We start from the raw sequence: 26,949 nt of genomic DNA on the forward strand, positions 1-26,949 counted from the left end.
AAGAAATGAAAAAATAATTTACTGTTTCAAATTTAAGAAGAAAAATTAAAATTTAATAAGAAAACAAAAGCCTCTCTGGTGTAGCTCAGTGGACTGAGCATGGCCTATGAACCAAGGGGTTGACAGTTTAATTTCCAGTTGAGGCACATGCCTGGGTTGCAGGCCAGGTCCCCAGTATGGGGCACACAAAAGGCAACCACACATTGATATTTCTCTCCTTCTCTTTCTCCTTCTCTTCCATTCTCTCTAAAAATGAATAAATAAAATCTTTTTAAAAATCTTTCAAAAAACACTTTTAAAAAAGGAAACAAAAACCAAAAAGGCCACCCACTCCATCCATAACATTTGCAACATTGTATGTGAGGACATAGTAAGAGAGCACACATTAAATTCTTGAAACATCATTCACGTATTATGATCTCCTTTATTCATCTCTACATTTACAACACAAAGAAAATAAAGCAAATGTTTTAACAACTCTCTTTCTTTTAGTCATAATTTTCTTCACCACATTTTTAGAGTTCATGTTCTTGAAGTAAACTTAAAGTAGAAATTAATAGTCCAATTGAGGTGATCCTGGAACTTACTGTATTAGATTTATAAGGGTGCTGTAACAAATCTTCATCAACTTAGAATTTTAAAACAGCAGAAATTCATTTCCTCACAAGTGTGGAGTCCAGAAGTCCAAAATCAAGGTGTCATTGGGTTTGATTCCCTCTGGCAGCTTTGTGGGAGAATCTGTTTCCTGCCTCTCTCCTAGCTTCTGGCAGTTGAAGGCAACTTCTGTTGTTCTTTGGCTTGGGGTTGGGTACCTCTAATATCTACCTCCATGTTAGTATAATATTCACTCTATGTCTCTGTGCTTTAGGTGCTACTGCTCTTTTATTTAATAAAGACACCAGTCACTAACTGTAGAGCTCACTAGAATCCAGGATGATCGCATCTTAAGATCCTTACACTATTTACACATGCAAAGACATTTATTCCAAATATGGTCACATGATGAGGTTCTGGGTGGACATAACTTTTGGGAAAAGAATAGTCAAACCACTACACCTGCCCAAGAAATTGCATCTAAAGTCTTAACGTGTCCTGTTCTTTTTCTTACTGGTGTTCTTGTTTCCTTCATTAGATACTGTTGTAATAGCTAACTTTTAAAATAGTGTTTGTAAAATGAAGTTAGGAGTCTTCCTTCCTCTTGAATTTAAGGTTAAAGTTTTGTTAATCTTCTTTATCTTTTCAAAGTATGAGTTCTTGGTTTCATTGATCTTTTGTATCATTCTTTTAGATTGCATTTCATTTATTTCTGCTCTGATATTTACTATGCTCTTCCTTCTACTTACTTCAGCCTTTGTTTTTCTCTTCAAGTGTCTTTAAAGTTAGATAATTTATTTGAGCTTTTTCTTGTTTCTTGAGATAGGACTCTAAAGCTCTGAATTTCCCTCTTAGGAAGGTTCTCTGTGTGTTCCACAGATTTGGGTTGTTGTGTTCACCTTTTCATTAATTTTAAGGTAACTTTTGATTTCTTCCTTGATCTCATGGTTAACCCATTCACTGTTTTGTAACATGTTATGTAGCTTACATGTCTTTTTGTGTTTTTCAGTATTTTTCTTATGATTGATTTCTAGTTTCATAACATTTTTCTAATACCAAAATCAGAAAAAGACACTACAAAGAAAGAAAATTGTAGGCCAATATCCCCGATGAATATAGATTCTAAAATCCTCAACAAATTATCAGCAAAATGAATCCAGCAATATATTAAAAAGTTCATACACCATAATCAAGTGGGATTATTCTAAGGATGCAAGGTCAGTACAATATCTGTAAATCAATAAATGTGATATACCACATACACAAAATGAAAAATAAAAACCACATGATCATATCAGTAGATACAGAAAAAGCATTTGATAAAATCCAGCACCCATACATAATAAAAACTTTCAGCAAAGTAATAGAGGAAACATACCTCAACATAATAAAGGCATATATGGTGACCCCACAGCTAACATCATATTCAATATGCAAAAACTACAAATGTTCCCCTTAAGATCAGGAACAACATAAGGATGTCCATTTTCACCGCTGTTTTCAACATACTACTCTAAGCCCTGGCCACAGTGATTAGACAAAAAGAAGAAATAAAATATATCCAATTGAGAAGGAAGAATTAGAAAACTGTCATTATTTGAAGATGACATGATACTGTAAGAAAACCTTAAAGATTTCACCAAAACAAACAAACTACTAAAAGTGATAAATAAATTCAATAAAGTAGCAGAATATAAAATAATATTTTAAAATCAGCTTCATTTTTGTATGCCAACAATGAACTATGAAAAATGGAAACTAAAAAAACAATCTCATTCCCAATTGCTTCAAAAAGAATAAAATATCTAGGAATAAATTTAATCAAGAATGTAGACCTATATTCAGGAAGTTATAAGACAGAGAAGAAAGAAATTTAAAAAAGATAAGTGGAAGCATACACCATGTTCACAGATGAGAAGAATTAATATTATTAAAATATCTTTACTACCCAAAGCAATCTACACATTCAATGCAATCCCTATCAAGGTACCAATGGCATATTTCACAGAACTACAACAAATATTCCAAAAATTTACATGGAACCACAAAAAAAAACCCCAAATATCAACAGCAATCTTGAGAAAGAAGAACAAAGTTGTAGGAATCATGATACCCAATATCAAACTATACTACAAGGCCATAGCAATCAAAACATCATGGTACTGGCATAAAAACAGACATATAGATCAATAAAACAGAATAAAGGGCCTAGAAATTAACTCATGCCTTTATAATCAATTCACATTTGACACACTAGGCAAAAATACACAATGGGCTAAAGACGGTCTATTCAATAAATGGTGTGGGATAATTGAATTGATACATGCACACAAAAAAATGAGACTAGATTACCTTCTTCACAAGAATAAACTTAAAATGGATTAAAGACTTAAATGTTAGACTCAAAACCATAATAATGCTAGAAGAAAACATATATAGTGAAATCTAGGACATTTTTCACAGCAGTACATTTTCTAATATATTTTCTCAGGCAAGAGAACCGAAAGAAAAAATAAACAAATTGGACTATATGAAACTTAAAAGTTTTTGCACACCAAAGAAGTCATCAATGAAATGAAAAGACAACCCATGGAATGGGAGAACATATGCACTGATACATCTGATGAGGGGTTAATATCTAAAATTTACAAAGAACTTATAAAAGATATACACCAAAAAAAGAAAAGGTAAAGCACCTGAGTACAAACTTCTCCAAAGAAAACATACAGATGGTCAATAGACATATGCAAATGTGCTCAACATCACTAATCATCAAAGAAATGCAAATTAAAACCACATTGAGTTATCACCTCACACTTTTTAGAATGGCTATCATCCATAAATCTGCAAACAATAAGTGTTGGTGAGGATATAGAGAAAGAGGAACCCTCATACACTATTTGTGGAAATGCAGATTAGTGCAGCCACAGTGGAAAGTAATATGGAGTTTCCTCAGAAAGTAAAAAATGACCTTGACTGGTGTGGCTTGATGGACTGAACACTAAACTGCTAAGCAAAATGTCCCTGGTTTGATTCCCAGGTCTGGGATGTGGGCCAAGTGCCCAGTAGGGGGCAGCTGAGGGATCAGCACACATTGATACTTCCCTTCACCTCTTTCTCCTTTCTCTAAAAATAAGTAAAACAAATAAAATCCTTTAAAAAATGAAACTGTCTTATGACCAAACAACTCTGCTTCTGGGAATTTATCAGAAAAAAACCCAAAACACTAATTCAAAAGAATATATGCACTCTTAAGTTCATTGTAGCATTATTTACAATAGCAAAATTTAGAAGAAGCCCCAGTTTCCATTTACATGACAGAATATAGGGTGCATTTACATGACAGAATACTACTCAGCCATAAAAAAAAAGAAAAAAATTTACACTTTGTGACAGCATGGATGATCCTGAGAACATTATGGTAAGTGAAATAAGCCAGTCAGGGAAAGATACGTACCATATGATTTCACTCGTATGTGAAATCTCAACAGCAAACTAAACTAACAAGCAAAATATAGATAGACCTACAGATAAGGAACAGGCTGATGACTCTGGGGTAGGAGCTGGGTGTGGAGGGATTAAGCAAAGAAAAAAAGAATGCAGAGAAAGAACTTATTATGGACATGAACAATACTGGTGATTGTGAGGGAAAGGGAGATGGGTGGAGATGTAAGATGGTATAGGGAATAAATGAAGATGGAAAAAATAAAATATTTTAAAAAGAAAACAACACATATTATGTTTCTTAGTTATGTGTTTAAAAATTCCAAACTGTAAAATAGGAAATAGTTTCTTAATCTTAAAATAAAATTTATAAATAGCAAAATAAAATAAAATAAAATTGCCTTTATTTTTTCATGTCAACATCCTCTAAAATGCTATTTTTAAAAAGTATTCATTTGTGTTCTATTTACCAAAGCAAAAAAATGTCCTTGTAGAAATTTTGGTAAATGTGAAAAACTGTGAGAGAAAATAAAAACCACTTGTAATCTCAGAGCTAAAGATTTTTTATATATTTAAGTGTAGGCTTTTACTAGTTTGTACAAACATACATATGCATTTCTTATAACTTGAAGACATAGTGAGTGTATACTTCATATAATAATTTACATTACCCTAAATATCATTCCATTTTACAACAAGAATAGGTAGTTTTCTTATGTCATATTTAGATTCTATAAGCATTACCAGGCTGTAAGTAATCTTGCAGTAACCTGGCTTAAGGCAGCTGACTATTGATGTAAGAGGACCCCAAGAGAAAATGTTTTTTAGGACACATCACCTGAAGGCAGGGGCTGAGAGAAGAAATAAAAGTTTAGAAAAGAAGCCTATGTCTCTTCATACTTCCAGATGAATCATAGAATCAATACACAGATTTTCCAAGATTTCTATTAGAATTTGAAAAAAATTTTAAATTTTATAACAATTACCATAAAATATGTATGCGTCTTACTTCTTCTATAACATCACACTCATACATAGTCAGGTTCTAGCTCTTAAAACATTTTCCATTCTGTAAATTGCTTTGGGTAGTATGGACATTTTAATGATGTTAATTCTTCCAGTCCATGAACATGGTACATGGTTCTATTTATTTGTGTCTTCCTTAATTAATTCCTTCAGTTTTCTATAGTTTTCCAAGTATAGGTCTTTTACCTCCTTGGTTAAATTTATTCCTAGGTACTTAATTTTTCTTGCTGTTCTAGTAAATGGGACATTTTTCCTAGTTTGTCTTTCTGATATTTCATTGTTGTTGTACAAAAATGCCATTGATTTCTGAATATTGACTTTGTATCCCACTACTTTGTCAAATTCACTTACTCTTAGGTCAAGTAGTATTTTGGTGGAGACTACAGGGTTTTCTTTGTACACTATCATGTCATCTGTGAATAATGACTTATATTTCCTCCTTTCCAATTTGGATGCCGTTTATTTCTTTTCCTTGTTTGACCACTGTGGCTAGAACTTCCAGTACTATGTTGAACAAGAGTGAGGAAAGCGAATACCCTTGTCTTGTTCCTGATCTTAAGGGGAAAGATTTAAGTTTTTGCCTGTTGAATACAATATTGGCTGTTGGTTTCTGATATGTAAGTTGTGACATCATAAAAATCTGAAAGAAAACATAGGCAGAAAAAATTCAGATATCTCACATAGTATATTTTTGCCAGTATATATCTTAGGGCAAGAGAAATAAAGGAAAAAATAAATAAATGGGCCTACACTAAATTAAACAGCTTCTGTACAGATAAAGAAACCATCATCAAAATGAAAAGGGAACAGATTGTATTGGAGAACATATTTGCCAATGATACATCAGACAAAGGTTTGATCTCCAGAATATATAAAGGACTCACACAACTCCACTCCAGGAAGAGAAACAATGCAATTAAAAAATGGGCAAAGGATCTGAATAAACACTTTTCCAAGGAGGACATACAGATGGCCCACAGACATATGAAAAGATGTTCAACAGCAGGAGCCATCAGAGAAATACAAATTAAAGCCACAATGAGATATCACTTCATACCTGTCAGAATGCCCATAATAAACAAATCAACAAACAAGTGCTAGTGAGGATGTACAGAAAAGAGAACCCTAGTGCACTGTTGATGGAAATACATACTGGTGCAGCCACTCTGGAAAACAGTATGGAATTTTCTCAAGAAACTAAAATGGGACTGCCTTTTGACCCAGCTATTCCACTGCTGGGAGTATATCCTAAGATGTCCCAGAAACCAATTCAAAAGAACTTATACACCTCTATGTTCATAGCAGTGCTATTTACAACAGCCAAGTGTTAGAAACAACTGAAGTGCCCATCAGTAGATGAACGGATCAAAAAACTGTGGTTCATTTACACAATGGAATAGTACTGCAGCAGAAGGAAGGAACTTGTACCTTTTGCAACAGCATGGATGGAATTGAATAATATTATGCTAAGTGAAACAAGCCAGTCAGTGAAAGGCAAATACCATATGATCTCATCTATAAGAGGAATCTAATGAACAAAATAAACTAATGAACAAAATAGATCCACAGGTATGGAAACATGGAACAGACTGAAAGTGACCAGAGGGGAGAGGAGAGGGGGATAACGGTGGAAAGCAGGGGAAGGAACATGTATGAATGACCCACAACAGTGTGGAAATTAACAGTGATGGGTGGAATTGGTGAAGGTGGGCAAAGGGGGAAAATTCATTCTTCAAAATCTTTCATTGCTATAAAAGTTCCATCACCAAAGTTGGGTTATATTCTTTCTGGTTGTTTATAAGCTTACTATTTTCTTAACTCAATGAAGAATATAGAAATATTTTGTGAATTAGTTTTAACCCATTTTCAACTAATATTTATTTTGTGCTTACTTTCACTGTATAATCAGATTTTCAGGATTCAGAGGTATAGGAATTTCTCTCCTTAAGAGTTTATAATCTAATAAGAGAAATAGTATATAAACAATTGAATGTAAGAGAAAGAAAAGAAATTGAGTGCAAAACACATGAAAACCAAGTTCCATGAAAGAGAAGAAGAAAAGCAGTTAATTTTGATGAGGGCAGTCTAGGAACTTCAAGAAGATGTGGTAACCATGTTCAGAAACTATTAGAGTTGATTTTTGAGTCTATCTGGAAAGATGACCTATAACTTGACAATCATTAATGTTTATGTTCTCTCTAACACTGTGATTAGAGATATCTTGCAAAATATAATTTTAATTTTACATATAATCCATAATATATAACAAACTTTCTTTGGAGGTTCCTCTTTTGCACCATCTGTTCACTCTTTGTTTGGTTTAACTTTTAGGTTTCATGATGAATCATTAGTTTTGATATTTAGCTTGAGCTCAGATTAGTAGATAGAACAAATATTTCCTCTAACATAACTTGTAAAATAAACAATTTCCACATAGTTTCATTTGGAGAAATGAAGCACAGTGTACATTATTCCCAAAGCAGTGAAAATAAAACCTCTGTGTACCTCTGTGTTCTCAGAGGGTATTAAGGATGCCAAAGCTATTTTTAAGGCCATGTATAACTGCCTTTGAATGCAGTTAAGACTCTAAACAGTCAGTCTACTAAGAGGTAATGTTCTTAGTCATGAAAACTGGTAAAGGGGAATTTTTATTGCTGAGGAACGTTAAATGTTAAAAATGTGACCTCACTGTGGTGCCATTTTTCACCTTTGAAATTACATTCCAAGGAGTGACAGTTTTTTAAAGCAACCTTTACCACATTTTCAAAGGTCAAATTTCCTTGAGTAAGTAAAATATTTTAATAGATAAATCAGAATTTACAAAACACATAAATTAGGAGAGTATTATTTACACTATAAATTATTCACTGCAGGATTTTTTTAAGTCTCTAGTAGTGATTTTAAGTAATTGTTTTTAGTTTATTAATCACTTTATGGAAAGACTAGAGAGAACAGTCTTAATTCTGAAGATCAGAATTAAGAAATTAATTCTAAAAAATTCTGAAGACCAATCATAAATTCAAAACAATTTATATGAAATTAGAAGAGACTGAAAAAAATAGGTAAAAAAAGTATTTTTGATAACCAGAGACATTGAAATTAAGAACAAACTGACAGTAACCAGAGGGGAGGTGGGAGGAGATAATTGGCAGAAAATAGAGGAAGGGTTTTCAGAAACATGTATAAAGGACACATGGATAAAACCAAAGTGGGGTAGAATCAAGGATGGCAAGTGGTAATGGCTGGAGTCTGGGGGGAAGAGGTGGGAGGAAAATGGAGACAACTGTACTTGAACAACAATAAAAAGTTTAAAAAAACTATTTTTGAGATAAGAAGCCAAGAGAAGGCAGAGTTGCCCATGTTATCCAGCTACTTACCTGAATGGGCAAAGCAAACACTCTTCCTTTATAACCCACACTTTAAAGTTCCTTTATTATACCAAAACCAGGAAGATATAGTTTAATTTGTAAAAATGTGTTCGCTGAGAAACTTTTCTGTATAAATATATCTATTCCAGGCTGAAGATTTATTGCATTTACATTCAATTATAAATAAAAAATTGACAATTTTATCACATGCTATATGGATAGGAAATAGAGCAGAAAAGACACATAAATGTCATTTAAAGGACTTCATTACTTGGGTAACTAGGTGATAGTTTAAGGAGATACATACAATAGACTATTCTCTAATTGATCCCTTGTGCTACAGGTTACATTGCCCAGGAAACAAGCCTGAGAGTGACTTCAGTATTTAGAATATTTTTGTGTGTACCCTTGGAATAAACTCTTGTGGAAGAATGAAGGAGGGAATGAGGAGAAGATGGTGATGAGGTAGGTGGAAGCAGAGTCCACTTCCCCCAGTGCACAGGTGAACCATCTAGCCAAACTTCTGAGGAACAGAGTGAATGGCCAATGGTATTCTAGAATACAGTAAGACTGTAGACCAAAAATTATAGAGGACATTGAAAAATTAGATGGTAAGGAGAGTGTTTAAGGACAATAAGTTCCCTGGGATCAGGGCAGCTGCAGCCACAGGCCCAGTGTCCACCAGATCTGCTGCAAAATGCTTGGGAGAGAGCCAGGCTGGGCTGGGCGAGAGGCCAGGTGCTTGTTTGGACCCGGGGGCTTGAATAGGAGGAAATTTTCAAAAAGAAAAAGAGAAAAAAGAGGCACTCTGCAGCTGTTTGGGGAATTCTCCACAGCAGCTGCCCACCTTCTGCACCTCTAGCCCCGCAGTCCCAGATCCATGCACACTTGACCTGAGGCCAAGGGTGGCCCACCTGCACCCACTCCAGAAGCACCGGGGACAGTACCCATCCAGTCTGTGGTCTGGCAGCTGCCTGTTGGCACTCACACCAGAGACACCAGGGATGGAGTGCCTCCCAACTGGCCCCTGTGACCAGAGCCCTGCAGGGCCAAATGACTCCCTAGGAGGAAGGCAGAAAAGCCTTGCAGAGGGGAGATCCAGTCCCAGGAAAGACTCAACTCAATAGGGGGATGAACTACCCTGAAGGGTCACTGAGAGTCCCTTGCATCTAGGACAACAAAGAGCAAGAAGGTGGTATGTAAGTTGCCCCTAACTGGTGCACCTCAAGGAAGCACAACTGGTGGACTAAAGGCCTAGGCTGGGTGCAGAAGGACACTGAGTAACTGGGCTGAAGGCTGGACAACAGTGAAGAGTGAAGCTCAGGAAGGGAGAAAAGTGAAACCAATCCCTTTTCAGCCTGACGCAGCCAGGAAGACCAGTAGAACTAGCCTGATAGGTTCAAAGCCAACAGAAGTCTTTTTTTTTCCTTCTTCTTTTCTGTCCTTCTTTCTTTTTTTGTTCCTTCCTTTCCTTTTTATTTCTTTCTTCCTTCTTTTTAAAAAATTATTCTTCCTTTCGTTCCCTCTCTTTTTTTCTTTTTCCTTCCTTCCTTCCTTCCTTCTTTCCTTCCTTCCTGCCTTCCTTCCTTCCTTCCTTTCCTTTTTTATTCCATCTCCCTTCCTTCCTTCCTTCCTTTTTTCATCTTCTTTTCCCACAGGTGAGGCAATAATACCTGGATTGGAGAAAAGACGAGAGTTAGGCCTAAACAGGGGTCATCTCAACAACAGAGACAGTGAAGCAAATTTCACTTGGCTTCTCCAGAGGAATTGCAAGATGGGAGTAGTGAACACCAGTACACCTGCTGGAAGAGGAAACCCACCAACAAAGGAACCACTAACAGATAACAATGGAAGAATGTGAAGGAGGGAAGTCACACCAACCTCAATCCAGGACTGATCTAAAAATACAACTAAAAGGTGGAGAAATTACCCATAAGAAATAACTGAACAAGAGCAAGAGAGAAGCCTCAAAACCTTCTACACACAGAAGAATCAGCTTCAACACAACCTGCCCACACCTGCATAACAGAATACAAGATGTGGTGGATGGAGTGATCCTCAGTTAACCAGCTGGAGGGAATGACCCAACAAAGAAAGACCAAACAACACTCAAAGCTGAAAGATATACAGAGAGCCAACATAAATGACAGCCCAAGACCAATGAGCTCAGGAGATTAAGGACACTGTACCACTGAATCTCACAAGTATTCTACCATAAAAGTTCACACCATAAATCCAGGGAGTCAGAACAGAGCAATTTAATAAGCAGAGGCTAACAAGAGGAGTCTCACAAACTATGGGAGGACAAAGATACAACCCCCCAATGAAAGGAAAGAAGGAAGTCTGGGAAAGAATGCTAAATGAAATAGAGGCAAGTCAACTATCAGATATTGAATTCAAAGCAATGGTTATCAGGAAGCTCAATGAGCTCACAGAGAATTACCAGAAACTACAGGGAGACTGCAGTGAACTCACTGCAAACTTTATCAACATGAAAAAGCAAATAGAAACTATCAGCAAGGGCCAGGAGGAAATGAACAATACAAATTCTGAACTGAAGAACACAGTAGAAGGAATCTAAAGTAGGATCAATGAAGCAGAAGACCGGACCAGCGAATTAGAAGACAAAGTAGAAAAAACACCCAGAATGAGCAAGAAAAGGAAAAGAGGCTCAGAAAGAATGAAGAGTAATTAAGGGAAATTCAGGAAAACATGAAATGTAATAATATCTATATAATAGGGAAACCAGATGGAGAAAAAGAAGAGCAAGGGATAGAAAACCTATTTGAAAAAGTAATGATGGAAAAGTTCCCTAATTTGATGAGAGAAAAAGTCACACAAATCCAGAAAACACAAAGAGTCCCAATCAAGAGGAACGCAAGGAGGCCCACTTCAAGACACATCATAATTAAAATGGAAAAATTACAAGACAAAGAATCTTAAAGGCAGCAAGGGAGAAATAGGAAGTAATATACAAAGGAGCCCTGATAAGGCTAACAGCTGATTCCTCAATGGAAATGCTCCAAGCCAGAAGAGAATGGCAAGAAATATTTCAAGTAATGAGAACCAGAGGTCTGCAACCAAGGCTACTTTACCCAGCAAGGCTCTCAATCAAGATAACCAAATAAGGAGCTTGCCAGACAAAAGAAGTCTAAAAGAATACACCTCCACCAAACCAGCTCTGCAAGAGATGCTAAAGGTGCTGCTTTAAGGAAAGGAAGGAAAAGAGAGAGAGAGGAACACAGGTATCAAAAATGGCAATAAATAAGTACCTATCAATAATAACCTTAAACATAAATGGATTAAATGCTCCAATCAAAAGACATAGAATAGCTGAATGGATAAGAAAGCATGACCCACACATATGCTGCCTACAAGAGAACCACCTCAGGACAAAAGACCTGCTTAGACTGAAAGTGAAGGGCTGGAAACAAATTTGCCAAGCAAATGAACAGGGAAAAAAGCTGGGGTAGCAATATTCATATACGACAAAATAGACTTCTAAAACAGAGCCATAAAGAGAGACCCAGAAGGTCACTTCATAATACTCAAGGTAAGAATCTACAAAGAAGACATAAACATGGTAAATATGTATGTACCCAACATAGGAGCACTCAAATACATAAAGAAAATCTTAGAGGATTTCAAGAAAGATATTGACAGCAACACAATTACAGTGGGGGATTTTAACACCCCACTATCAAAAATGGACAGATCTTCCAAACAAAATGTCAACATAGATATCGTGGCATTGAAAAATGCCCTAGAGGAAATGGACTTAACTGATATATATATATATATAGCCTTTCATCCCAAAGAAACTAAATATGCATTCATTTCCAATGCATGTGGAACAGTTTCAATGATAGATCACATGATAAGACACAAAACAAGCCTCAACAAATTCAAGGAAATTGAAATCATATCAAGCATTTTCTCCGACCACAATGGACTGAAATTAGAAACTAACTCCAAGGAAAAAAAACAAAACACTCAAAATCATGGAGATTAAATAGCATGCTATTAAACAATGAATGGGTCAAGAATGAGATTAGGGAAGAAATAAAAAATTTTCTGGAAACAAATGAAAATGAATGCACAACAACCCAAAACTTATGGGACACAACTCAGGCAGACCTGAGAGGGAAGTTCATAGCGATACAGGACTATGTAAAAAAGATAGAAATATTTAAAACAAACAACCTAACCCTACATCTGCAAGAACTCGAGGAACAATAAAAAAGACAGCCCAGAGCAAGTAGAAGGAATGAAATAACCAAGATCAGAGCAGAATTAAAGGACATAAAGACTACAAGCACAATTCTAATGATCAATGAATCCAGGATCTGGTTGTTTGAAAAGATAACAAAAGTCAACAAGCCTTTAAGCAGGCTCATCAAGAAAAAAAAGAGAGAAGACCCAAATAAACACAATCAGAAATGAAAGAGGAGAGATTACAACCTGTACCATAGAAATACAAAGGATTGTAAGAAATTACTACAAAGAACTGTATGCCAAGAAATTTGAAAACCTAGGTGAAATGGACAAATTTCTAGAAAAATATAATCTTCCAAAACTCAATGAAGAAGAAACAGAAAGCCTGAATAGACCAATAACAGCAGAAGAAATTGAAGCAATATTCAAAAAACTCCTGACACACAAAAGCCCTAGACCAGATGGTTTCACAGGAGAATTCTACAAAGCATTTAAGGAAGAGCTAACCCCTATCCTTCACAGACTATTCCAAAACATACTAAATGATGGAAGACTCCCAAACTCTTTTTATGAAGTCAGCATCATCCTAATCCCAAAACCAGATAAAGACACAACAAAGAAAGAAAACTTCAGGCCAATATTGCTGATGGACATAGACACTAAAATCCTCAACAAAATATTGGCAAACTGCATCCAGCAATACATTAAAAAGATCATACACCATGACCAAGTGGGATTCATCCCAGGGATGCAAGGATGGTACAATATTCACAAATCAATAAATGTAATACATCACATAAACAAAAGCAAAGACAAAAATCACATGATCATATCAATAGATGTAGAAAAAGCATTTGATAAGGTAGAGCATCCATTTCTGATCAAAACACTCAGCAAAGTGGGAATAGAGGGAACATTCTTCAACACAATAAAAGTCATACATGAGAGACCTGCAGCCAAAATCATACTCAATGGGCAAAAACTAAAACCTTTTCCACCATAATCAGGAATAAGACAAGGTTGTCCACTTTCACCACTCATATACTACATAGCTTTGAAAGTCCTAGCCACTGCAATCAGACAAGAAAAGGAAATAAGAGGCATCCAAATTGGAAAAGAGGAAACAAAACTGTCATTGTTTGCAGAAGACATGATAGTGTACATAGAAAATCCTATAGATTCCACCAAAACATTGCTCAACCTAATAATTCAATTTGACAAAACAGTGGGATACAAAGTCAATATTCAGAAATCAATGGCATTTTTGTATACCAACAATAAAACATCAGAAGCAGAAATCAGGGGGGAAAATCCCATTTGATATAGCAACAAGAAAAATAAAGTACCTAGGAATAAACCTTACCAAGTAGGTAAAAGACCTATACTCAGATAACTACACAACACTGAAGAAAGATATTAAGGAAGACACAAAAAATTGGAAATATATACCGTGTTCATGGATTGGAAGAACTAACATCATCAAAGTGTCCATACTACCCAAAGCAATTGACAGATTCAATGCAATCCCAATTAAAGTACCAATGACATATTTAACAGATATAGAACAAACACTTCAAAAATTTATATGGAACCATAAATGACCCCAAAGAGCTGCAGCAATTTTGAGAAAGAAGAGCAAAACAGGAGGGATCATGATACCTGATACCAAATTGTATTACAAGGCCACTGTAATCAAAACAGTCTGGTACTGGCATAAAAACAGACAGACAGAACAATGGAACAGACCAGAGAGCCCAGCAATAAACCCAAGTCTCTATGGTCAATTAATATTTGACAACGTGGGCAGCATCATAAAATGGAGTAAAAATAACTTCTTCAACAAATGGTGTTGGGAGATCTGGACAGCTACATGTAAAAAAATGAAATTCAAACACCAACTTACACCATATACAAAAATAAATTCAAGGTGGATAAAAGACTTAAATATAAGTTTTGGCACCATAGAAGTACTACAGGAGAGCATAGGCAGGAAAATCTCAGACATTCCATGCAGCAATATTTTCACTGATATGTCCTCTAGAGCAAGGGACATAAAGGCAAGAATAAACAAAGGGAATTTCATCAAAATAAAAAGCTCTGCACAGCTAAAGAAAAATAACATTAAAATGAAAAGAGAACTAACTGTATGGGAAAACATATTTGCCAATGATACCTCAGACAAGGGTTTAATATCCAATATATATAAAGAACTCACATGACTCCACTCTAAGAAGACAAGCAACCCAATTAAAAAAATAAGCAAAAGACTTGAACAGACTCTTCTCCAAGAATGACATACAGAGGGTCCAGAGTCACATGAAAAGATGGTCAGTATCATTAGCTATCAGAGAGATGCAAATTAAAACCACAATGAGATACCACCTCACACCATTGAGAGTGGCCATCATAAACAAAGAAACAAACAACAAGTGTTGGAGACATTGTGGAGAAAAGGGAACCCTAGTGCACTGTTCCTGGGATTGGAGATTGGTGCAGTCACTGTGGAAAACAGTATGGAATTTCCTCAGAAAACTAAAAATTGATCTGCCTTTTGACCCAGAACTTCCAGTGCTAGGATTATATCCTAAGGACCCTGAGACACCAATTCAAAAGAACTTATGTACCCCAATGTTCATAGCAGCACAATTTAAAATAGCTAAGTGCCGGAAGCAACCTAGGTGCCCATCAGTAAATGAATGGATCAAAAAACTATGGTACACTTACACAATGGAATTCTATGCAGCAGAAAGAAAGAAGGAGCTCCTACCTTTTGGGAACAGCATGGATAGAACTGGAAAACATTATGCTAAGGAAAATAAGCCAGGAGGTAAAAGACAAATACCATATGATTTCACCTTTAACAGGAACCTAATTGACAAAACAAACTAGTGAGAAAAATATAACTAAAGACACTGAAATTGAGAATAGGCTGACAGTGACCAGAGAGGAGAGGGGAGGGAATTTCAGGGGAAAAGGGTGAAGGGTTTGCAGGAACAAGTATAAAGGACACATGTACAATAACAAATTAAACAGGGGAAGGAGGTGGGGAGGGCTGGCAGGGTGGGCTGGGATGGAGGGAAAAGACAGAAAACTGTACGTGAACAACAATTAAAATTATAAAAACTATGAAAAAAAAAGAGAGAGAAGGAGGAATCAAGATCAGGCTGAGAAGGCAGTCAATTTTTAATATAGGCTGGCCAAGAACCTCAACTAACCCCACAAGAATTTTCATGATTAACACAGTCCATCAGAATTTTCTTGTGTTGGGCCAAACAGTAGAATTATCTTTGCCCCCATTAGTCAATGAATGAATGTGCCACCCTGGAAAGAGCATCGCCTTGGAGAGAGAAGTTTTCCATCACTGATGTTTCTTTTAAAGAGCAGTTGAAGCAACATACCATTTATTAAAATAATCTAGGCAGGGCACCAACATGTCCATTGCACTCCCCAATTTGTAATTTTATGTATAATCTTTAATACAGTGAAAATTAGATTGAAATCTCTGCTTTGCATTACCAGCAATGTGGTTTTGAAAAACTCATCTGAGCACTCTGAGCCTCAGTTTCTTCATTTTTAAACTAAGGTCAATAGTGTTTACTGCACAGAATTACTTAGGCTTTAAAGGACCACTAATTAATAGTATCTATTAGGGATGTGATTTACAGATTATTCTGTTAATAGCTGAAATTGTATTTTTCTTATTTGGCATGAAACAAATAACAATTTCTTCCAAATAGCCATCTCATAGGAGAAATCTTAGACTCAAGTTGCCTAGAGTGGTTTGGATTGGCACTATAAAAATGATCCTAAGATGTTAAAATTATAAAAAAGAAATGCAAAGTCTTAACATTAATATTTTGTATTAAATATAAGTAATAATAAATATAAAATATTAAGTATATAATGTATATATATTACTATGCCTGAAAATTTTCATTGTTTCATTAATATTCCCAGTGACTATAACAGACATGCTGAGTATCTCTACTTTACAGAAAAGGAAATTCAATTTTAGTTATATTAAATAATTAGCCCAAAACCAGTTTTGGGTATTTTTAATTGTCACATTAAACCTCAAAAAGCCACTTGCTTTATTTAGAGAAAATACTCTGTTTATATTTTATAGTGAATTAGTATCTTCTTATTTAAATTTAAAGTCTAATTTAGTTGAAAATCACACACAGTTAATAGTTATAGTCGATAATTAAAATCTCAGATTTTGAATGTACTTGTCCTAGGACTATTTTATTATATTTTTGTTAAATATATATAAATATATATCCATATGCTGGATTTCTTAATTACACATTTGTGTTGATGTTCACACAATTCACTTCCACATAACCAGTTAAACTCTTCCTGAGGACTATTATATTTTTACATGTTTTGGATAGAGGCCAGCTCATGGTATATACTAGATAAATTAATAATAACTTTTCACTGTTTACATGTGTATGCATATCTCTGAAACTAGATTTTTACTTTCCTAAAGGCAATGGTCATATTTTGTTTGCTCTGGCACCTAGGCCAGTGTCTTAAACACAGTACGTGTATAGTGATACTTATTTTTGATACAGAACTGTTAAAAGCTATTGTATACTACCTTCTAATACCAATAATATCTATTTAAATACAACCTTTCATAAAAGATCATTACTCATTAGAATCCCAGGTGGTATGGAAACATATGTCTCTGGTAGATGCATGATGAGAGCTAGTCAGAAATACTGGTTAACAAGTTTAGCCAGGGCTCCCCAATGAGTGACACAAAACATAGTGTGCAGACACTGTATTTTGAAAAAATCCTAATTCAGGTAAAATTAAAGTACAAAAGTAAAATAAATGTATGTCAACTAAATGTTAAATTTTACATAATTTTGAGTTAATTGTTTTACATTTTAAAACATGTATTTGTTTTGATTTGAATGTGTATTAACTGGTTCATTACATTAATTTCTGATAACCTGCAGGCAAATAGCTCTCTTGTTCTTGAATTAATTGCTGTTCTATTTATTTTAAGAGATTTGGTTAACTAATAAAATTATATATATTTTATTCTTATAAATATTTATGAATATATAAATTATATATTACCCTATAGAAGTTCAGTAAAGCCTAAGGATATGGGAAATTACAGCAAGCACTAGAAGTTCTATATTATTTTCCATTAATGCAGTTTCTCTTTAACTATATATCTTTAAAGAACAAAGAAAGAAAGAAAGAAAACAAAAAGCTTCATCTTATCTTTTCATAAATGTAACACATCCTCTGATATAGAAGTAAACATAGAAACCATCACAATAAAATTTAAAAATAGAATATTTCCTTCAATAAAATAAAAATATCAAGGTCTGTAATGTTTTAAATTAGTACTATATGCAAATACTATTATTTTGTGGTTGTATTACTTAAAGTGAATAACGTGCAAAATACTAAAGTATATATACCAAATAGTAAGAAAATTTACTAAAGTCCATATTTTTAAAAGTGATAAATGATGAGAAAATTTTATTATTTACTTTGTTTCAAAAGAGTAGTTGTTGCCAAACTTAAACTCAAGCAGTAAGTGAAGAATTCTGTAAAATACACAATTTCAGGGTGTACTTGAATGAAAAATGATGTTTTGATGAGCTATGAGGTAAGAATTTTTACATAAGACGTTAAGCTCATAGAGCTTTGAAGTGGGATATGATGAATAAACGAAGGCAATGTAGAGCAAATACCGTTGAAAAGGGCAGAAAAGTTTATATATAAGAAATAAAAGAGAAAAATAAGTAAAAGATCATGGTTTTGATTTACACTGAATTTTGGCACTGCAGCAACCCCTAAAAGTTATTCTTGCAACAAATTTGCAAGCATACTTTTGTATAGCATGGAGTGGCATTTGGAAAATTTCTAGTGTAAGAGTGAAAAACAATGATAGATAATATTTTCTGAGCTTTGTCTTGTGTAATTTTCATTACAGCTTTGTGGTCTCCATTGTATAGATCAGGAGCATGAGGAGCAGAGTGATTAACAAAATTCCCAGAGTATAAGAATGTAAGAGTCAGAATTTTACTCAAATATAACACCAAGATCAGCAGTATCAAGCTAACTGTATTTCAGACTAAGGAGTCTAGTTGTACCTAGTTTAAAGAAAAAATACACACACACACACATAAGGAGCCATTACACAATTTTAAACAGGTTCCAGTATTCTCTTATCAGTATTAGTGCCCCATTATGATCCTGGGTAACCTAATGATGGTTACATGAAAATGTTTTTCCAGAAGCCTCTCATAAAATAAGATATAGACATTTTAACCTCCAAATAAATATACTTGGAAAGCTTAGAAGAAAGAGAAAAGCCCATCCATAATCTTTTTACTGAAACCACAACTACTGTGTTAAAAATGCCCCCTTTTCTTTATTTCCCTGTGGTCTATAACTGTCATCCATATTCATTGAATAATCCCATAACACCCATGTTATCAGCTAAGTCCTCCATTCACATCTAATATCAACAATTAAAATAATACCATAATTGTTTAGAACTGACATATCGCTATGAATAGGTATAAACAAAATATTTACCAATAAAATATATTAGTTATTGCTTTTCACTGAACTACTCTCTCCAGCAAAGGCAGAACTTCAGATGAACGTTAGAAAGAAATATATGTTAAATCAATTTTGAATCTAGTCCCCCAACAGTTAAGTGGGAATTACAGCCCCATGATTACAACTAAAGCCATACTAAACAGATTGAAATCCTTCTTATTGCTGAGTCACACAACAAAACCCAACTCTGCTTATGCAAGAATTTTATGAGTATACTGTAGAGGATAGATAGGAACAAATGTATCAGAACACAACCCACAAAAGTTCCTTGAACATAATCTTGTAAAAGTTTCTTGATTTGTACCTAGGTATGTGACTAATGCTATATTACTGACTTCCATGTCTAGTCAAGATGAAATAACAGTGATCAGATTTACCCTCCCACCTGAAACATCTAAAAAAGTAGGCCAAATATTTGAAAATAAAATAATAAAGGCCATTCACAACACTGGGCACCAGGCCACAAGAACATCACCCTCTTGGGGAAAAAGAGAGAGATGGCGTCCTATCATTGTCCTCACCTTACTAACTATTGAGAATTTCTATACCAGGATGGGAAATCTAAACAGAACCAGAGGGTTCCCTTGAGTTAAAGAGGCAGGTGAGAGTTTTGGAAAGCCAAAAGATTATCTGCCTACAAAGATATAACTCCACAGAACCCTCTACTCGGAACAGATATTTTACTTTGCTACCTCATAACCTCCCATTATTCTACAAGTATTCATCTTTAACTCTTTACATCTTTGTGTACCTATCCCAGGAGACAGTGTTGTAACTCCTACAGGTGAGCAAAGCTACTGTTTCCCTTTTCTTTCTATCTGGGACAATCTTTTTAACCTCTACACTCTTTTTATTTTGAAACCTTCCCCACATAAGAATAATATTTGATTACTGGCTAACCAAAGTATCAGGTGTCGCCTACAAGAATTAAAGAAATGTAACAAGTGCTATTGAGTGATTCCTCACTTGATGTTTTGCATAAATGATATCATTAAACCTTTTAAATAATCAAATGATATAGATATTGTTATTATAATTAGTTTTAGTTTTACAGAGAAAAAAACAAAAGATTTAGACAAGTCAGATTATATGTACCTATGTAGTAAAGCAACTTTTCTACTAATGTTGTTAACTTTTGCATCCTTTGACTTAATGCTTTATGTATACTATATACATAAGTTTTCCCCCAAATATTTAAGTTCAGAGTGCATGATAATCTAAGAAAGACATGTTTGAGAAAGAATAACTTCTTATTTTTCAAAAAATTCTTCTCTTTAAATAATGTTTATAATGTATGCTGGCCCTCTAGACTTTGCCCCAGTAAAACCATAAAAACAAGTTTAGAAGCATAACATCAACTGTATTCTCATTCTCAGGTCAAATAAATTTTCATCCTTAGAAAAAGACAGAATTCTGAATGCTTTGGAATGTGACTGAAGGCACATAAACCATCTCTAGAGTATCACTAGCATTACAGAGAAAGAAAAATGCAGCTGGTGGAGGTACTATACAGGGACTATATGACAAAAGGGCTGTGTGGAAGTTGAATATCAAGGGCCACTTAGTCCTAGTGTGACAATCAGAAGGTATATTGTGATACGGACGAACCCCCTGCAAGCTAATGAAAGGGACAAAAATGCCTGGAGGGGAAAAGGTAGCAGAACTGACAAAAAGGTTGAATGATAAAAAGTAGAGAAATGCTGAGAGAGTACCATATCTCTCTAGGAGGCCACAAAAAAAGATGACTAGTGGGTACTTGATCACAGTCTGTAACTTCAAGTTAAAAATATAAATGAAGTAAGGGAGTTACTCACATTCTCCCAATACAGTAGGGAAAAGATCAGTCCTCTAGCACTATAGAAATAGCACTTTGAATTTATATTTGGGTGAAAAAAAGATTTCTGTAATACTTTGAACAACTGGACAATAGGCTTACCCCCAAAAGGAAGTCCATGAATTGATCCTCCTATAGACACCCTATGAAAGGTCAGAGAAGACATCAGCCAGACCTAAAGACTTAGCTGCCATCATAGCAGGAGAGGTAGATAATTTTTTTTTCAAATAACATTCTCTGACTTTTAAAAAAGAATTCCAAATATTTATTAAAAAAAAAGAGAATTCCAAATGTTTGCTTTATCAAACATAGTAACTCCTTCAGTGCATTTTGAAAATCAGTAGGTCACAAAGCAAGTTCAACTTTAATGAGTGTGAATAACATGTGACCATGAATTGGGTATTTGGTATGTATCTAGAGAATTCTATAAAATGGATTGTTTTTAGAGAAGATTGAATCTATAGATTCAGTAATCATTTTTTTGGTTTATTATAACTAATTTAAATACATGGTAACAAGTCCCACCACTGTATAATATAACTGGATTCCATTATATATTCCCACATACTATCTACTCTTTTGAAAGGATTGGTTTATTCTGTACTTTCTGTTGAAAAGTATGTATCAACACAATTACTGACAATTGTATTCAAATTATATATGCACAGTGGATGTAAAAGATATTTCAACAAGAAATGGGTGAATTGGAAGTACATTTATTTTGTTTTGTCAACCTCACACTAAATGAATGCATATGAAGTTTGGTTATACAAAAATGTCTCCATATCCATTCTTAATACCTTTAGGCACGAGACAAGGCCTTTGGAGGAACTTATAAAATTTCAATGTATGCTATTTATCAGAGAGGCCCTAATGTTTCATTCTTATTTTTTTTAAACTAAATGAAACCCAACCTCCTGCTTTCTTTCTCATAAGGTGTAGTTTTTGAAAGTTTTCCTTTGTGTTGTCTACCTAGCAATCACCTACCTAACTTTGTGTACCTAGTATAGCCTGTACACAATAATGCCTGATAATAATAAGTACTTTTCTATGTGAAAGACATACAACATCTAACTTAATCTACAAAATAGTCATAGAAGTAAATTAGTGTCATTTTTTCCAATTTTACAACTAAAAAAGTTGATGCAAAGAGTATATAATTTACCCAAGATTTTATAGTTATTTAAATAACAGGGTCCAAACTTAAATTCAGTCTGTCTAATGCCAGTGTTCATGTTTTTAAATGACCCCTTATATTGTCTCATATATGACATAGATACTTATAACCCCTGTATCACAAAATGTATTTGACTAAAATTTCATCTTCTTCTATTAAGGTAGCAAAATCCCTTTGAAATCAGAGGCAACTTCTCATTAATCTTGTATCCTAGTATAATTTTTGACATATAAAATGCAATAAACAATCAATTAATAAATGGTCTCTAAAGACCTGAAATAGTAAAGTCCTTTTCCTTCTATTATGTTATGAGTAAAACATTGCCCTCTTGTAATTTGGCGTGCCCTGTCCTTCTGGAAATTGTCCTGGCTCTGCTTTTAACTGCCACTCATTCCCTAACCTTGACTTGTGTGTCTGGCCAGAAGAGATTGTATAATGGCATAATGGCTTTAGAAGGCAAAAGTTATTATTTTAAGTCCTGATTCCTTAGGACCATTTTGAAACTAGGCAGATTTCTAAACTGTATTTGGAGAACACATTTTATTTATATATATATATATAGTATCAGTGCTACCACTGTGCTGTTGTTATTGTGACAATTGAATGACATAGACTACACAGTGAAAATAGTAGGCGTTCATTCAATAAATGCTAATTCCCCACTTACCATCTATCCCAACATAGCCTATTACATCAAAAACCTCACCTAGATCCCTAAGAACTGCCTAAAGTAATCAACTTCAAGGAAAATGTATTAGTGCATGATATTACCATGTGCCAAGTCTGGTCTGGATCCTCACCAGAGTTTTTTAGATATTGGTCTATTAAAATGAAGGCTACAAGCTCACTCAAGTAGCTCCAAGTCTAGTAGGAAAAGACAGATAAACAGGTAATTATAACAACAGTGTGTTCTGTGCTACAATAATGATGTGAATAAAGTGTTATGGAAATGTAGAAAAAGGAACAATTAACTGTCCAGGGACAGAGTAACCTGAGATAGACTAATTTATAGGAACAATTAATAAAACACCCATAATTTTCCAAAATTTAGGTAACATCTCTTCTGAGCTCATTAGACAAAGAAAATACAAAAAAACTAGGATTTCCCATAAACTAGAATGTAAGTAGCTTTCTTTTTTTTTATTTTATTTTAATCATTGTTCAAGTACAGTTTTCTCCCTTTTACTCACATTCCAGCCCACCCACCAATTTCTCCCTACTTCTCTCCCATTACCACCCATCCCTAGATTTTGTCCATGTGTCCTTTAAATTTGTTCTTGTAAACCCTACCCATCCCCCCCTGAAATTCCCTCTTCTCTCCTCTCTGGTCATTGTCAGTCTGTCCCCCATTTCAGTGTCTTTGGTTATATTTTGCTTGTTTCTTTGTTTTGTTGTTTAGGTTCCTGTTAAAGGTGAGATCACACGGTATTTGTCTTTCACTGCCTGGCTTCTTTCGCTTAGCATAATGCTTTCCAGCTCCATCCATGCTGTTGCAAAGGGTAGGAGCTCCTTCTTTCTTTCTGCTGCATAGAATTCCATTGTGTAAATGTACCCAAGTTTTTTGATCCATTCATTTACTGATGGGCATCTAGGTTGCTTCCAGCACCTAGCCATTGTAAATTGTTCTGCTATGAACATCGGGGTGCAAAGGTTCTTTTGTATTGGTGTTTTAGTGTTCTTAGGATAGAGTCCCAGCAGTGGAATTGCAGGGTCAAAAGGCAGATCCATTTTTAGTTTTCTGAGTAAGTAGCTTTCAATGCAGCACAAAGGCCCAGAAGCATAAGAGAACTCTTCTTTAGTATTAATGTAGTATTAATTTTATAATGTACTTTATAGGCAAACAGTTCTCAGGTACAAAGACTAAAACTCTTGAAAAAGATTACTGAGGGAATTTTCATGCATAAATGAATTCTCCATGTACATGTATTAAAATTTAATTTTCTCCTGTTTAAAAAAAAAAGGTTATTGAAGCTGCAGGATGAAAGGCCAACATTGCTAACTTAAAAGCATCACACTTCTCACAAGAGAGCACAGACTTTGATTACACTCTTTGAGAATGGATCTCATGAGTCTTACTTTCATGAAATGTCTCAGATTTTGGCTTAATGCCACCATTGATTTTTATCGGAATTCTTATGTAAAAAAGCAAATGTAAATATCATAAAAAAGGGAAAAGAAAGAGTTTTCCCATGAACCAGAGGCTAAATTTTGAACATCTTAATAGTACAAGAAGTGGTATGAGAATGTCACTAGTATTTGTGGAGTATTTACATAGATTTACCTCCACTCTTCCTGAGCTTATCTTTTGTATATTTAAAGAGCATCACATGAAGTTAATCAAATGACTAAAAGGTACTGAGGAGAATTATATTTTTCTTCCAAATCTTAAATTATAGAAAGATAATTGGAAGAAAAAATAAGTCTTGCTAACCTTCACTTTCATTCTCCTTCCTTGTTTTCTCAACTCTAAAATAAGTTGGCTGACCAACATTTTGATTCTACAATTTATTTCTATTTATGGAAATTGAAGTTTTTAATGTCATCAGCCACATTGCTTGCTTTTGAAAAACCATAGTGGCACTCTACATTATAAAGTAAACCGTGATTGTGGACTAATTTATTTAAAATACTATTAAAATGTTTTGAACTTATTCTACAAATTGATAATAAACATAACAATTTAAAAAAATTTCTATTGAGTTGAGGTAGATAGATAATTTGTTTAAAATGCCAAACTTCATCTGTATATTACACATGTTAAGTAAATTACTAAGATGATTCATAAAACATGTTTTCAATAGCTACTAATTATTGAATGCTTACTATGTGCTGGGAATTGTTAATACTATGACTGTCCAGAAAGTATCCAGCCACGCATTGTGAGCAATAGAGATGCTTATTGAAGATGATACAAGATACAAGAAACATTGTACATAGGACAATGATGCCTCAATTGCCTTAAAAGTAGTCACATTGGGACCTCACACAGCTCTCCCGATTGCCATTAGCTGCCCCTTTATATTTTCCTGAATCTCCACAATGTTCTGAAATCTCGTCCCTTTCAAGTGGGATATTAGTTTTGGGAAAAGCTGGAAGTTACAGGTCACCAAATCTAGGCTGTAGGGATGCTGAGTCAGCTGGGTGATCTGATGTTTCACCAAAAAACTCTGCATGAAAGTTGATGCTTGAGTGGGTGTATTGTGATGAAGCTGCTAATCACCAGCTGCCCATAACTGCAGTCTTCTGAATCATCTGAATAGTTTCCAAAGAGGAATGTTCAAGCTTAACACAAAATTTGAGGCAGATTCATTGCTCTACAGGTGCAGTCAGTTAGAATGGACAGCCACACAATACACATGCTCATTCACTGGCCTCTAATGCCCCCACTGCCTAGTACAGTGAAGTCATCATTGTTCACACATGCACATTCCAGTCTACTCTTCTTATCTGCCAGGTTATGTTGATGTTGTATAACACAAACCATTTGTGTTATAACACAAACCATTTGTGTTATATTAACAACGGTTGGCAGCCTTATTATGTGTCTATATAATAAGATGATAAAAGACTAAGAAAATGAAAATGACTTGCCCAAGGACACAGAACTAATACATATCCAAAGCAAGATTTGTACCCAAATCTTTTTTATTCTACACTTCAAATGTCTGCTCTTGGTCATGACCTTATATCAAGCTTTCTTCATTCTTTATAGTTCTTTATTGTTTGGATATTGTCCTAATAGTTTAACTTTGTGGACAGAAAAAATAATGGATAGTTCTAATATTAACCATTTAAATTTGAGACATTACATGTTTAATAACTCCATGAAAGCCTGGTTTTACCACCATACTTTCCATTAGAAGTAATAAGCACCTGATAAGAAGCAAACCCCAAATGATCACATAATAGATCCATTTGCCAAATCATTGAATTTTAATGTGTTAGTAACAGAAAAAATATGAGAAAATGTACTCACTCTCTAGTCATGGTATTCATCTAAATGGACAAATAAGTATGTGTCTATAAGCAAAAACCAAATTCACTTAAGAATACTGCAATAAAATCCAACAAAACTATTGTCTATTGAAGATGAGTGCTCCACTGACTAAAGACTATTAACGGCCTTTCATTGAAGTATGTTAATTGTACTGCATACCCAATGGTGATTCAGAAGTCTGACTTTCTGCATGTGAATGGCTTTATTAAAAAGGAGAAGGGAACCAAAGCATCGCAGGTTCGATTCCCAGTCAGGGCCCATGCCTGGGTTGCAGGTCAGGACCCCCAGCAACTGCACATTGATGTTTTTCTCTCTCTCTCTTTCTCCCTCCCTTCCCTCTCTAAAAATTAAATAAATAAAATCTTTTTAAAAATCTTTAAAAAATAAAAAGGAGAAGGAACACAAAGGGACTTAAAAATAATTCTCATGTAGAATAAATGAAAAAAAATGATAAAAATAGACTCAAAATACTTGGTTCTTAATGTTAATTTTCACCTTCCCTCAACTTCCATACTCTATCATGTCTATGTAGAACCTATTAGGAGTGAATTTCACTTTAAAAACCACTCTTCAGCTTAAACCATTGATATAGAGAAAATACATCTTTGCACAAAATGCTCAGATACAACTCTTAATTTTTTTAATTGTGTTTTATAGCCAAAACAAAATTGTTATCAAAGAAGCTGGCTTTGTT

Source organism: Phyllostomus hastatus, unplaced genomic scaffold (genome assembly GCF_019186645.2).
Source record: "Phyllostomus hastatus isolate PE091 unplaced genomic scaffold, TTU_PhHast_1.1 phas_contig_86, whole genome shotgun sequence".
Lineage (NCBI taxonomy): Eukaryota > Metazoa > Chordata > Mammalia > Chiroptera > Phyllostomidae > Phyllostomus > Phyllostomus hastatus.